Source organism: Prionailurus viverrinus, chromosome A1 (genome assembly GCF_022837055.1).
Source record: "Prionailurus viverrinus isolate Anna chromosome A1, UM_Priviv_1.0, whole genome shotgun sequence".
Classification (NCBI taxonomy): Eukaryota; Metazoa; Chordata; class Mammalia; order Carnivora; family Felidae; genus Prionailurus; species Prionailurus viverrinus.
This window is the reverse complement of record NC_062561.1, coordinates 221244667-221259328: the sequence shown is the minus strand read 5'-3', so window position 1 is coordinate 221259328 and position 14662 is coordinate 221244667. Positions and strand designations below refer to the sequence as shown.

General features: G+C 35.5%; 1 pseudogene; it reads right to left on the bottom strand.

Annotated features, from left to right (window-relative positions):
• Positions 1-3434: 3434 nt before the first annotated feature.
• Positions 3435-7244, bottom strand: LOC125164944 (heterogeneous nuclear ribonucleoprotein A1-like; annotated as a pseudogene).
• Positions 7245-14662: the final 7418 nt, after the last annotated feature.

Here is a 14662-nt window from a genome sequence, read left to right as displayed (position 1 = left end):
CTCTCCAATCTCAACCGCTACATAATCCTCTTATCTTAATATTTACCACCGTTAACATAATGTGCACATTTGGGTCTCTATAATGCAATTAAGAGCTTAGCATTATTATATTGTATTGTATTGTATTGTATTGTATTGTATTGTATTTTTTGAGAGAGAGAAAAAGAGAGAGAGAGAAAGGGAGGGAGAGAGAGTGTGTGAGTGAGGGAAAGGGAAGAGGGAGAGACAGACAGAATCCTGAGCAGGCTCCATGTTCAGTACTGGAGCCCAACGCAGGGCTCCATCCCACACCCCTGGGATCATGACCTGAGCTGAAATCAAGAGTCAGATGTTCAAACAACTGAGCCACCCAGGTGCCCCAAGCTTAGCATTATTTTAAATTTTGCTTAAATATATCTATCCATGTCTTATTTTGCAATCACTAAACTGAGACTATCGGTGAAAGAAAAATTAGGCAATTCTTAAATTCTGATCAGTTTTTTTTAATAGTAATAGAAATAACCTAAGTTTTTCTATTGTAGCATTTGTTAAGTAGGATACTGCCAACATTGAATTACATGTGTACCAATTGGATATAACTATAAGCAATGTATAGTATTCCAATATTTATGTATTACCAGAATTCTTTACCATGAACATCAAATGAGACTGGCTTTCCTTTTGATATACAACATGCTCATGGAATGCCTCTGCCCACATAACTTTATTTATAAGAATAACTTTTTTTTATTATGAAGTACCAGATGCTTATTGTCAAGCTTTTGAAACCAGAAGGAATTTTTTAAAAAGTCACACAAATTATTCTCCCCAGAAATATCTATAGATAGAAGTTTGGTATTTTATGGTTGTCCTTAATTTATAATACATGTGTATGCTCGTGTATGTATGTACATGTATACATTTATGTGTTGCTTTTCATGCAGTTTTCCCATAATATGATTTAGTAGTGGTATAATACAGCACTTGAAAAGTCTTTTATAAAATTAGTAAATAATTTTGTTTTCTCATAACACCATTGTTATTTATAACATTCTCTCTAAAAAATATTACCACAATGAATAAATCTTTACATAAGCTTTTCCTTCATCTCATGATGATATATTCTACGAACTGCTGAATTAAATAAAGACAAAAATGTAGACTCTTATTCTGTAGCCAAACATCCATTTTAAACATTCTACTTTTGTTCCTATTTTGCTTTACTTAGCCAACTATTTAAGTTCATACAAAGAATCTTGTTTGTGATGAGGAAGAACTGTAGTTGAATAAGCCAATTAAAAGTGACACTTCTTCCATGAATCCTCAGTTTGTTCTCTATAGTTAAGAGTCTCTTATGGTTTGCTTCCTTTTTTTTTTTTTTTTTTTTTGTTGTTGTAGGGAGGTGGGTGGGGATGGGTGATGGCGCATCAAGAAGGGCACTTGTAATGAGCACTGGATGTTTATGTAAGTGACGGATCACTGAATTGTACATCTATAGTCAATTTTACCATAGTGTTAACTAACTAGAATTTAAGTAAAAACTTGAAGAAAAAAAAAAAAGAGAGGGACACGGCTACTTACAATAACCTTAAGGAAAAGAGACCAGTGATTAGATCTCTGCTGTTACGATCTCCGGTCAGACATACTACTCTAAAGATTCTGAATCCTAGATCCAGTCCAGGACTATTTCAGTGAATTTCCTGTGTTTCAGTTTGGGCTGATATAACAAAATACTGGAGACTGAGTGGCTTAAACAACAGACATTTATTTCTCAAAGTTCTAGTGGCCAGAGGTCCAAGATGAGGGTACCAGTCTTCTCGGCTCTGGTGACAGCCTCTTCTTGCTCTGCAGATGACCACCTTTGTCCTCACATGGCTGAGAGCTTGAGAGAGCAAGCCCTCTGGTCTCTTCTTTAAGGACACTAATCCCATCATGAGGACGCTTGACTGTCTAAACCTGATTACCTCCCAAAGGCCCCATCTCCAAATACCATCATATTGTGTGTTTGGGGGGAGGGAGGCTAGGACTTTAGCATATGAATTTGGTTGGGGGATGCAATTTAGTGCATAGCATCCTGTTTCTTCAGATCATACAGATGAAGGTCAAGTCTTTCTCCTCCCAGATGCCCAGGGTGGGTGGTACAATGGCAGTCATACAAGGGTACAAGAGAAGCCACTACCCCACATACTCCAAACCGCATGCCTCCCAAAGGCCACTGGATTATTTTTAAGAATCACTTGCATATGAAAAAAAAGTGTGAAGAAATGGGCAGATTACTTGAAGGAAATACTTCTTTATTTCTTCACCTTCGATAAATAGGTCTGTGCTTTAAAAACCTGAATGAAAATGTCAGGAAAAACTATTTCTTAGTGCTTTCATTCTCCAGCTTTATTCAGGAATCATCTGAGACCTCAAACTCAATCCCAGGTCTTGTGTCTGAAGTTGGTAAGAAGGCTTGAATTTAGACCTTGACTTTCTCCAACACTAATGGCTTGCACTCTGCCTCTGAGTCTTACTCCTTTATCAGATGCCTTGAAAATGAACTGCTTCAGTTTCACTTAAGCTTTATGAAGTCCTTTAGTGATTATTGGACTACATCAGCCAATCTGAGAAATTCGTGACTTACACCTCTTTATTTTTTTAAAAGAATATTAAATCATTTATTCATAACACATGATAATGGATGATACACAAGCTTTAATCCCAGCTATAGCTTTATCTGATACCATAAATTCAATTTAGACATATTGCATAAGATATGCCAACAATCATATTAACAACCAAATAAATTCTAGGACTTTGCTTGGGTGACCCTTTTAATGGTGAATTCTAGGTCACAACACATTAACTGTCAGTTCAACCACACCAATGTTTGTGGAGACAATGGTTTCTGTGCCCAAGTGGGTTGCAAATAAATGTCACCTGGAACCTGGCATCACCCTGAAGGAATCCTAACTTCATACTGTTGGTGTAGTTCACCAAGATGGCTTCAGAGTGGACTAACTTTACACAGCACATTAAAAAAAAAAAAAAACAAAACAAAACAAAAAACCAAAAAAACCCAAAAAACATCTATTCAGCATCATAATCAGATGATTACATTTAGCAATCAACAGCATGGGTGCGAAAAAAAAATTCATTAAAACCCTTTGTTGGAATGCTTTACACTCTCCACAGAACAGAAACTAAAATAACCTGTTATACAATTAGTCACAAATACAGTCCTCATGTTTTTTGCCCATACACATGAGTTTCGTCTAAAACATGTCTTTGTAGCAGCTAGGCCCTGCCACCACTGTGCCTGTCTGAGTTCACAAATCTGTTGTAACCTGCAGCTTCCTTGTCACTTCTCTGGCTCTCGTCTCCTGCTAAGCTTTGTTTCCTGACAGTAATTAAAACCTTCTGACACTGCCATAGCTACTGCTGCTGCTGAAATAGCCATAGCCACCTTGGTTTCATGGTTTGGCAGCGTATTGGTCTCCACCACCATAACGGTCAGAACTTCTGACTCCAAATTTCCTCCTTTCATGAGTCCAAAATTTGAAGACTGAGTGTTGCAGTTGCCAAAATCATTATAGCTTCCACCACCTCCAAAGTTGCTTCCATCATTACCAAATTCATTGTAGCCATCCCCAATGCCACCATTTCCACCACCACCCCGACTGCCACCAAAGACACCTCGCCCACTGAAGTTTCCTTCATGACCAAAGTTTCCATTCTCACCAAAACCACCTCCACGACCACCACTAAAGTTTCCAGAACCACTTGGACCTCTTTGGCTGCATGAAACACTAGCCATCTCTTGCTCAGATAGAGCTCTCCTTACTTCACAGTCGTGGCCATTCATAGCACAGTATTTTTGAATGACAGTCTTGTGTACAGAGTCATGGTCATCAAATATTACAAAAGCCAAGCTTCTCCTTTTGCCGCTGCCTTGGTCAGTCATGATTTCAATCACTTAAATTTTCCCATAGTGTTCAAAATAGTCTCTTAAACGTGTTCTTCAGTGTCTTCTTTAATGCCACCAACACAAATATTTTTCACAGTTAAGTACGCATGAGGTCTTTGAGAATCTTCTCTTGAAATTATTCTCTTCTCTTTGGTTCCGCACCTCTTCCATCCACTTTGCATGGCCTTGCATTCATGGCTACATCCACCCCCTCCACAGGGGCATACATGACAGACCCTAAGCCTCTGTAGAGTTTGGTGTTTGGCTCTCTCATCCCCACACAATCTGTAAGCATTCCCCATTGCCCAAAATGGCTCCTCAGATTCTCATCAGTTGTTTCAAAGCTCAAATCTCCGATGAAAAGCTTCCACAGCTGTTCAGGCCCTTTGGGAGACAGACCTAGACATGAGGGTGGTGGGAGGGGAGACTTTAACGATACTTCCTCAGAAGTGTCCAGGAGCAGAAAGCAACTTACTCAACTTAAAAAAAAAAAAAAAAGAATTTCCCCTCCAAGTATACTTTTTACAGTACTAGTCTAAAAATTTAGCATGGATTATACTTGCAGATCCAGGTTTAGAAACACATTTTCCAGGAACAGTCACTAAATGATTTTATCTGCTTGATTTCCCCATCCCTTATACTTTATGCTCTGGGATCATTTCACATCTCTTTTGGTCAAAAATCATAGAAATATAAATGTTGATAATAGCAATGTCAACATTGTATTTTATCATTTCAAAGTACTTTCATAGGGATTAATATATTCGACATTTATGTCAGCTCTGTGAGATCTGAAAAGAATTATTCTCATCTTCGTATTACAGATGAGAAAACTGAGGCATATTCAGGACATAGTATGTCCTTAATCCTAACAAGGAACTAAAGCAAAATTTCAGAGACTGAATCTGGGATTTTTTTTTAAATTAAAACTTAAAGAAAAGAAGCACACTCTTGACAACACCTCAGAGAACTTTCCTTTCTTATTAGTTGTTCCATGCATTTATGTTTTAACTAATCACTTGGAGTTAAAAGGAAATTAGAAGTTTATTTGCCTGAATAATCTCAAATCACTATGTGCATTCATACTAAAACATCCTTGTGTTTTTTCACATGTAAGAGATTTTTAATTTGAATCACATGAAGAGGTAGTCAGTTGTCACACTTTACATGCTGATGTTCTGTTTGATAGCAATCTATTTTTGTATTTTCTTTTATAACTGCTATGGAGTCCTTGTATTTGTGCAAATCCATTTCCATTTTTGGAATCATTAGGCATGCATAATGTAGTTCATTGATATCAGAATTTCATGCTTATATAATATAATTGACTCATAATAATTAGTGGGATGCTTATTTTTGCCTGAAGTTAGAAATTTTCATTTTTTTTCCTTTTTGACTCCTGGGTCAAAGATATAAAGCTAAGTAGAAATTTGTATAATTATCTTGTGGATTTCCAAAGTTCCAGAATCTCTAATCAATTTAAGTCATTAAATAGTTCTTTTTTTTTTTTTTCAAAATCTGTAAATTCAGGAAGATATAAAACCCTTCAGATGTAATTAAATTAAGAAATTATATTGTATTTCACGTTGCCTGACATAATTCTTATTATCAACATTCTTAGCCTATATACTCAAAATAATTTATTAAAATTTAATTTTAATCACTACATTGCTGGCATTTAAAAAAGCAAGACTTTTTTTTTTCTTTTACCTCATTTGTTCCCAAACTTACTTCATTTGTGCATTCATGTCTCCACTATGCATTCTAAGTGTCCGATACTCAGGTAGGTAATTGAATAGAAAAATAGGTCACGTCCTTGTATTGACATTATGTATTACAGATTCTAAAGGAGTAGGTGAAAATAGCCAAGGTAGAATATAAGAAATACTATAACAGAGGTACGTGTGTGTCACTTTGGTAACACAGAGGAAGAGGAAGACACACCCCATCTTCAGGTAGATTGGCTGTTGGGGAAGCTTTCCCAAAAAAAGCTGCTTTTAATCAGAGTCCTACAGTATTTGAACAGTTTGCCAGATGTATGGTAGGAAATAAGGGAAAGGCACCAAAAAAAACCCCAGATATCTTAATGTTCATGGATTTTTCAAGCAGAGGGAGCAAAATATTATTTGAAGAAAAGGAAGGGTATATATGGGGCAGGTGGCTTAGCTGGGCGGGGGGCGGGAACTTCTAAATGTTAAATTTGAAAGGGACACTGAATGAAGTATGGTTAAATGGTGGGTGATGGGACAAGGCAGAATGTGACTTACATCCTCCTTCCACACCCTAACAGCTGCTTCACCTTGGACAAATTACTCAATAGCTGTAAGTCCTGGTTTTCATATTTGAAATGTGTGGATGAATATGTACACGCATATGTACCATTTATGGGTTTTTCAGGTTTAAATAAAATAATAAAATTTATGTGGTGAACATAGTGCTGAGTTGTACTCAAATTTCAACTATCAACACTGTTATTATTCTTATTGCTACTATGATTAGTAGGTCTTCATTCCATAGGAAGATCATTCCAGCAGCTGTGGAGAGAACTCAGTGGTAGGGGAAAACACTGCAGGCTAGGAAATCTCTTTATGGAGTATTTCATCCATTCTGTCTACAGAATAAAACAGAATAATAATACTGATAATAAAACAAAAATATTATCTAAAATAATTTTGTACCCCATACCAGATAAACAGAACCAATATTTTAGACACACACACACACACACACAGAGAGAGAGAGAGAGAGAGAGAGAGAGAAAGAGAGAGAGAGAGAGAGATAAAAAGAGACAGAGGACAGAGATACAGACAGGGAGGCAAAGAGGTAGAGAGAAACTTATTTTAAGGAATTAACTCCCGTGATTGTGGGGGCTAGAAACTCTAAAATCTGCAGGGTAGGTGGCAGGCTAGAAACGCAGACAGAATTTCTATGTTACAATCTTCTGGCAGAATTCCTTCTCCTTCCAGAAACCTCAATTTTTGCTCCTAAAGCCTTTAACTGGTCGGCCTTCACATTATGGAGGATAATAGGCTTTACTCAGTATCTACTGATTGTGAATGTTAATCATATCTAAAAATATGTGTGACTTGACAGAAATATCTAGGCTGGTGTTTGACCAAACAACTGGGCACATAGCCTTGCCAAGGTGGCACATAAGATTAACCGTCGCGATAGGGCTAATGAAACCAAGGTTTAGCACACTCAGGTGATAACATGTGAAGATGTAGTGATATAACCTGTAGTGGATAACATGTCGGAGATGTAGTGATAGTGGAAGCTGGAACTGGCATTCAAACCCCTGGTTATATGACTTCATATTCAGAATGTGTCACCCATCAGCTGTCCCATGTCCTAATAGTAGATATGGGAAAGAAGGGATCCGTGTGACAACCATGACTATGTGAGGGAAATGAGGAAGCAGAAGGAGAGTAAAATTATTTCCTGTGGTTTATTTTTAATGATTAAGTGACTGGTACAGTGATTCCAAAAACGGGCGATGGTGGGGATGAAGAAATGGTCTGTTTTGAATCAGGTAAGTTTGAGTCCTGCGAAGATCAACCTGTTACCTCCCTGAGTAAAAAATATATATATATATTGGATGGAAAAAAAAGCATTGTTCCTTGGCCTGCTTCCTTTCCAAATATCATCTCTGCTGCGTGAAATGTCTTTCCACATTTATCCACACACAGCACCCAACTCCTCCTTCAAGTTTGAGATAGACTAGTGTCTTCCTTGTGAAGTCTTCTGAGTTTCCAGGCACACTTAGTCATCTTTCCTTGTGCCTCTATAGGGCACAGCTTTGTTAGTGCTGTCACACTCCACAGCAACCTCCTGGAGATGGGGACCCATGTCTGACCCAGCTTAGCAGCTCACAGAGTGCTTGGTCCTCAGCACTGGACAATAAGCCACCACTGAATGAATAAATATTGGCCTCCTCATTTTATTAATATAAGTATGCATATGGTTGATCAGGAGTATAACATATTGTGATGTACTTATGGATCCTTTTAAATATTCAGCATAAGTATGAGATAATAGGTTGACTGTCATATAATGTGTAACTATAACTATAAAGTAAAATGTTGTCCCTGAGCTCATTCATATCTCTGTTTGGTCTGTCTCAATGCTGACCGCAAATTATATATCATTCCTATATCTATATATTAATTTCCTTTCATACCGAAATGGTCAAACAAACTAGTCTTTTGTACTTTCCTCTTTTTTTTTTTTTTGGCATCTAGCCCAGGAATTATTTTCCTGAATTAAAATAAATAATAAAATAAAATAAAATAAAATAATAAATATAATACTTTATTTATTTTTTAATTCAGGAAAATAAGGTGGCTCTCTAATATTTTGATGTAGGTATATAACATTGTACTACAACTTAAAATTTTATAATCAAAAAATTGTTTAAATTCTATTAACTAAAATTTAGTTAATTATAGCAACTTTAGAAGTACATACTCTGCTCAAACTGTAGTGAATATTAATTTATTGGAAGGAAGAACAGGTGTGGATTTATATGTTATATTCTGATTTTTTTCCAAAGTATGTATTCACTTTCAAGGCCCTGAAATTCTGTCTGTCTTTGCAGCATTGGACACATCACAAACAGGTCAGATTCTTTTAGGGGCACATAGGTGTCCAGTGAAATTGTGCTTGGCAGTTCACATACCTGGTGCACACATGAATGACTGACCACAACATCTCTCTTCTCAGTTAGAGTCACTTTGTGATTCGTTTTTGCATCTGCGTATGGTTTTCAGGCCAAAAAATCAACGGATTAGCAGCAACTTTGAGCAGCACAATGGGTAAATACATAGGATTATCTTTTATAAAGACCTTAAATTTGAGTAATACTAGCATATAACATTCCAGAAAGGGAAATAGAATGCTCACTAACTTTTGTAAAAAATAATCATTCCATTGTAGTAAATAATGGAAATGCACAGATAACTTTATTTATAACCCTCAACTTTAAAGAAGCATAGAAAATATACATTTGTAGATAAAAGGATTTTTTTTATTTTTTAATTTTTTTAAGTTTCTTTATTTATTTTGAGAAAGAGAGAGAGCACGAGTGGGGATGGGGCCGAGAGAGGGAGAGAGAATTCCAAGCAGGCTCCAGGCTGGAAGCTCAGAGCCCAATGTGGGGTTCGAATGAACCCATGAACCATGATTCATGACCTCAGCTAAGATCCAGTCACAGCTTAACCGACTGAGCCACTCAGGCACCCCTAAAAGGATATTTTTAAATACAGCATATTCTAATGTTAGAACTTTATTGTTCTAGTTACCCTTACCTAATGTGTTCTAGGTGAAATGTTAACTTCTTTATTCACTACTCTTTTACTAATTCTTTGTGTAGTGTAAATATTCTTAATTTTAAGCCTCTAAATAAACATAGAATTGCTAACTCAGTAACAGTCTGTGAAATATAAAATATATTCTGTTCAATCAAAACTTTACATTTTCTTTATTATATTGAATCATTAAGTTATGTGGATAAATCACAAATTATAATGAGGTTATTTTATTCAATCCTAAATATATATATATTTTTCTATAAATGTATCCTGGTCTTAAAATGAATGTGCATATTTGGATTAGTGTGTCTTATTCTGAATCTTCTCTTAGTTTTAGAAATTCAGATTTGTTTTAGCCTCTAGAGTGTTCTCAAAGAGTGCCTCCAGGAAGTTTCTAAGATGCCAGCCCTTTCTCCCTATCACATCTATAGTTTAAGGCATTTTAAGATGCTTTACATAATGATGTTGCCCTCATTTCTTTCTCTCTTGTATTTCTCAACTTTCTTTCTTGTAATAATTCAGCAAACATTTAGTGAGTGCCCACTAGGTGTCAGACAATCTCCTAGTAATTAACAAAAAAAAAAAAAAGAAAAGAAAAAACCTTCCTTGATATCTTCACATATGTGGAAAGAATTAAGACGAGAAAGAGTAGTGTGAGAAAGAAGAAATTTTCTGCTATTTTCTCTTTGAAAATGTTGAAGTGGCCTGCTTCCTGAACACTTTCCAACTGGCACTGGTTTTACAGTTGACGGGATTAGAACACCATTTCTTTAAAAAATTGGTGTTGTGTAACAAATTAACACAGTAATGTTGTAATTACTCTCTTAAAGACTCATTTGTAGAAGATGTTGTATTGTTCACCCAGAAAATATTTTAAGGAAGTTTGTCAATAATATATTTTTCTATTTATTTATAAGACATTGTTGGAATGTCTACTATACCAAGGTTCTTTATACAATTTCTGTGAAGAAAACTTAAATAAAAAAATGCTACCTATTCTCAAGGAACTTACATGTAGCAAGAGAGAAATTAATATAATCAAGTTGGAATGCACATGCAAGCTGGAATGTGGACTTTATATTCTCAGTCAATAAAGACAGAATTTAGGTGCCAATATAAAACTTAATTCCATTCTTACACCTTTGGACAACTTCACATTAAAAACTCTGTGGCATGAGCTATAAGATTTTGTTCATTTTAACTAAAGATATGCAGTCTTAAAAGAAAATAAAAATTCAAATTCAAGATTTGTTGAATGTCTTGATATTATATTCCAAAAGAGGTCCATTTCTTTCTTATGCAATGCACATTATTTTCAAAATGCTTAGACATGTTTCTAACTGAAAAGAGGCTTCAAAAAACTATAAAGTAAAGGCAACTACTTTATAAAAGGATTTTACAAATGTCTGCTTTAAAAGAAGACAAATAGTTTAAACAGACAATATGCTATAAATAATCATAATTTACATGATTCTAAAATAAAAATTTAATCTACAAATTCATAGGTTGAATCTTTTTCAGATAGGTAATATCCAAATACATACCTTTGAAGATTCTTTATTATATCTTTTCTAAAATCTTCTGTTTCCCATGTTTCTTGTTTAATTGTATCGTTTTACTTTGTTGCTTTACTCTCATTATAAAAGTTTTTTTTTCTAATATTGGGGGACTTTTGTTTAATCACTATCATTATTATTAATAGTAGCAGCAGTAGTGGTAGTAGTAATACTTGGAAATCCTATTCTAGTTCTAATTTGCTGTAGTCTGTTCCTAGATGTTGTACAAGATGGACAACATGTACTGCTCCTACTGAGAGGTATGTGCCAAGGTCATGTCCTCTGGATATGAACTGTTCATCCCCTTCTGGGCATAATTAGCTTCTAAGAACATTTCTCTAATCTCTTCATTCTCAGGAATGACACTGCTCTAGCTCTAGATCAAGTACCACTACAGTGAGTTCTGAGCAAAATGGGAAGAACTCAAATGGTCTAGCCATTCCAAATGTATCTCTCCCATTAGTAACCTTGACAACAAATGTTTCCAAGGCCATTGCTCCATCTTAGAAGCATTGACTTAGCTTGGCACACTCTAATGCCGCTCCTACTTTTGCAATAATTATATGCTGTACATGCTCTGGGTCATGGTTTCTTCAGGTTTGAGATGTGAACATGTCTATGTTCCAAATGTTAGAACTCCCTTCAGTATTTCTGTAAAGTGACGTCATTTTTTGTTGTTTTGTTAGACATCTATAGGTTTATTCTTACCTGTGAACTACCTTTCATGGAATGTTAAGTGACAGAGTGTATATATTTCTCACTTTATTATTTTTTCCAAGTGCTTTACCTCTTGTTCATGTTGTAAACCCATATTTATCTTTCAATACCCTGAACACTGTACTCTTTTTTTTTTACATAATTTGTTGCTTTAATAAAGATGTCATTATTTTAAAATGTGTTTCTTTATTTGATTCTTTGTTTCCTTTCCTCAGGGAATGGCAACAATATTCCCTCACTATCCCTACACAAAACTTTAGTCTTCATTTCCTCTTTAATCCTATTTCCTCCATTTAAACTATCCAGTAAGGTTTTCATAATCTGTTGTAACTGTTTTTTTTTTCTTCTAATACTTTATATTAAATGTTTTCAAATTTTCCTTCACTGTCTATTTTTCACTACCACTGTTTGTTTATACATCTACTGTTTCCTGACTGGCCCATTGTATTCATTTCAGTGGTCATTGCCTTGTTTAATGTGCCCAACTAATGGATTTATTTCACAACAGATAATGTTTTTCATAAAATGCAAATCTGATCTCATTTTCCCATGAATCTCCAATGCCTCTGGAGAATGAACTATCATCCTTAATGGAGCACAAAATCCTTCATGATTTTCAGCTTTATCTCTTTTGACTTTATCCTGGAATCCATCAAATTTGGAGTTCTTTGCTCTGATTCCCCAGGCTGTTTCTAATATCCTTGATTTTGCATAGATCTCAACTGAAACATCTAATCACACTAGTGTACACACTTGCATGCTTCTTCAGAAAGATAGTCTCCAGATATTTCTTCAATACATATTGATTATGGATACTAAATGTTGAGCAAGTGGACTCTTGGTACCATTATTAAAACTCACCTTCCCTCTTGTTTTCTAAGTATGTCATCTCTGTCTTTAGGTTTCCCATATAATTCTTGAAGAAAAGACAACAACAACAAAAACAACAACAACAACAAACTTCCTCAGAAAAACATAACAGTCCACTGGACACACCCTTTTTTTGACTCTTCTTATTCAGCACAACCTAAGAAATTGCATTGGTGCTTCACCCTCCAGTAGAAAATATAAATCAGAGTTAACTTTCCACTGTCATATTGAGCCATATAAAATTAATAGTATTTTCTTGGTCAAAAATGTCAGATTTTGCCAATGTTATGTGATTTAACCTAGTATGTGTAGTGTTTCATTCTACAAAATACTAGCAAAAGCCATTGTCTCTACCTTGTTACATTTCCAGTGATGATACGGTACTGCTGAGAGTTTGGTCTATCAGACACCTCACATGCTGAGCCATCACTTAATGTGTATTTGATTCAGATAAGATACCTTCTCTGGCTGAAATGGCTTTAGCACTTTAAAGAAATAGACTTTATTTTTTAAAGCAGTTTTAAGTTTACAACAAAATTGAGTGGAGAGTACAGAATTCCCATTTACCCTTCTGTCCCACACAGGACAGCCTCTCCCCACTATCTGTACCCCCTGACTAGAATGGGACATTTGTTATAATCAATAACACTACACTGGCACATCATAATTGCCCCAGATCCTTAGATTACATTGAGTCAACTCTTGGTTTTGTACATTCTATGGGTTGTGACAAATGTCTAATGACAAGAATTCACCATTATAGTGTCATACAGAATACTTTGACCACACAAAAAGTCCTCTGTTCTCCACCTATTCATCCTTTCCTTTCTATCGCAATCCCTGGCATCCACTGACCTTTATACGCCTCCATCGTTTTGTCTTCTCCAGAATGTCATATAGTTGGAATCATATGTTATGCAGCCTTTTCACATTGGCTTATTTCCCTTAGTAGTGTGCATTTAGAGATTGTCTGTGTTTTTTCATGACATGATGGTTCATTTCTTTTTAGTGCTGAGCCATACTTACTTATACATCCATCTACTGAAGGACATCTTACTTGTTTACAAATTTTGGCAATTTGGGGTTTTTGTATGGACATATGTTTCATCACACTTGGATCAATACCCAGTGCATGATTTCAGGATGGTAAAAGTAAATTTATTTTATAAGGAAAGACCAAACTGTCTTCTAAAGTAGCGATGCCATTTTGGATCAGGCTTTTACCACTTTTGCTTGCTAGGAGGACTCTTATACACTATTTAAATGGAGCCCAGTTATATTTTTCTTTTTTATGAAATTATCACAATCTGCAGATAAAACTAGGCATTTTTTCTCTATTCTACCAGAAAACTTATTTTTTAAGCATATATTAAATAGATCCCAAATGAAACGAAATCTAGGAAAAGAGGGCAAATGTCCTTGGAAGGGTCAACTTACCTGAGAAAGGTTATGGTATATGATGGTAACTCATGCCAAATGCCACACCTGAGGCAATTGAGGAAAGCATGTTTTATGGAATATATATTATATTCCTCAATTTCCTCAATTGAGGAAAGCATGTTTTATGGAATATATATTATAGTTCACTTACATCTTCTTTCTGGACTCAGCCACACTAGTCTATGGCTGCATACAAATGAATTAAATTATAGGTTGCTTAGAGTTTCTCATGTGGGGGCCCTGATCTATTTTGGCACGAAGGGCCTGTCTGAGCACCACATGGGAAGAGAGACTTCCTACCCTCAACACTGAAGCAGTATTTGGCAGACTGGGAACAGCACAGTGCCCTCGCACAGGGTGCTTCCTGTTAGAAACAGCTGCAAAGATGGCAGAAATCATCAGGGGTCGGGAATTTGACTGGAGGAGGGGACTGGTCACAGTTTTATCCTGTCTTTGAAACCATGACCTTTGAACAAAATTCTTAAGGAGTTGAGACCAGCACTTAGTGATGTCCAAGAATCAGTTGATTTGCAACTCATCGTTATGGATTAAAGATTGATAAAAATTACTCGGGAAAAGGAATCTGTAGGGGAATAAAACTTCAAGATCAGTATAAGGCAGTACCTTTGAAATATGGTTAGTATAATAAGTATGAAACAGAATCTACCAGTTGTAGGAATAATTAGAGATCAAATAAAATAATGCATATTATTATACTTTGAAATAGCATCCTACAGAAAGTCAAGTATCATTTATTACAGAAATAAATATCTTGTAACTATACTTTAAAAACAATTAAAATTACTGCATTTTAATGCTACTTTAAAAACAATTAAAATTAC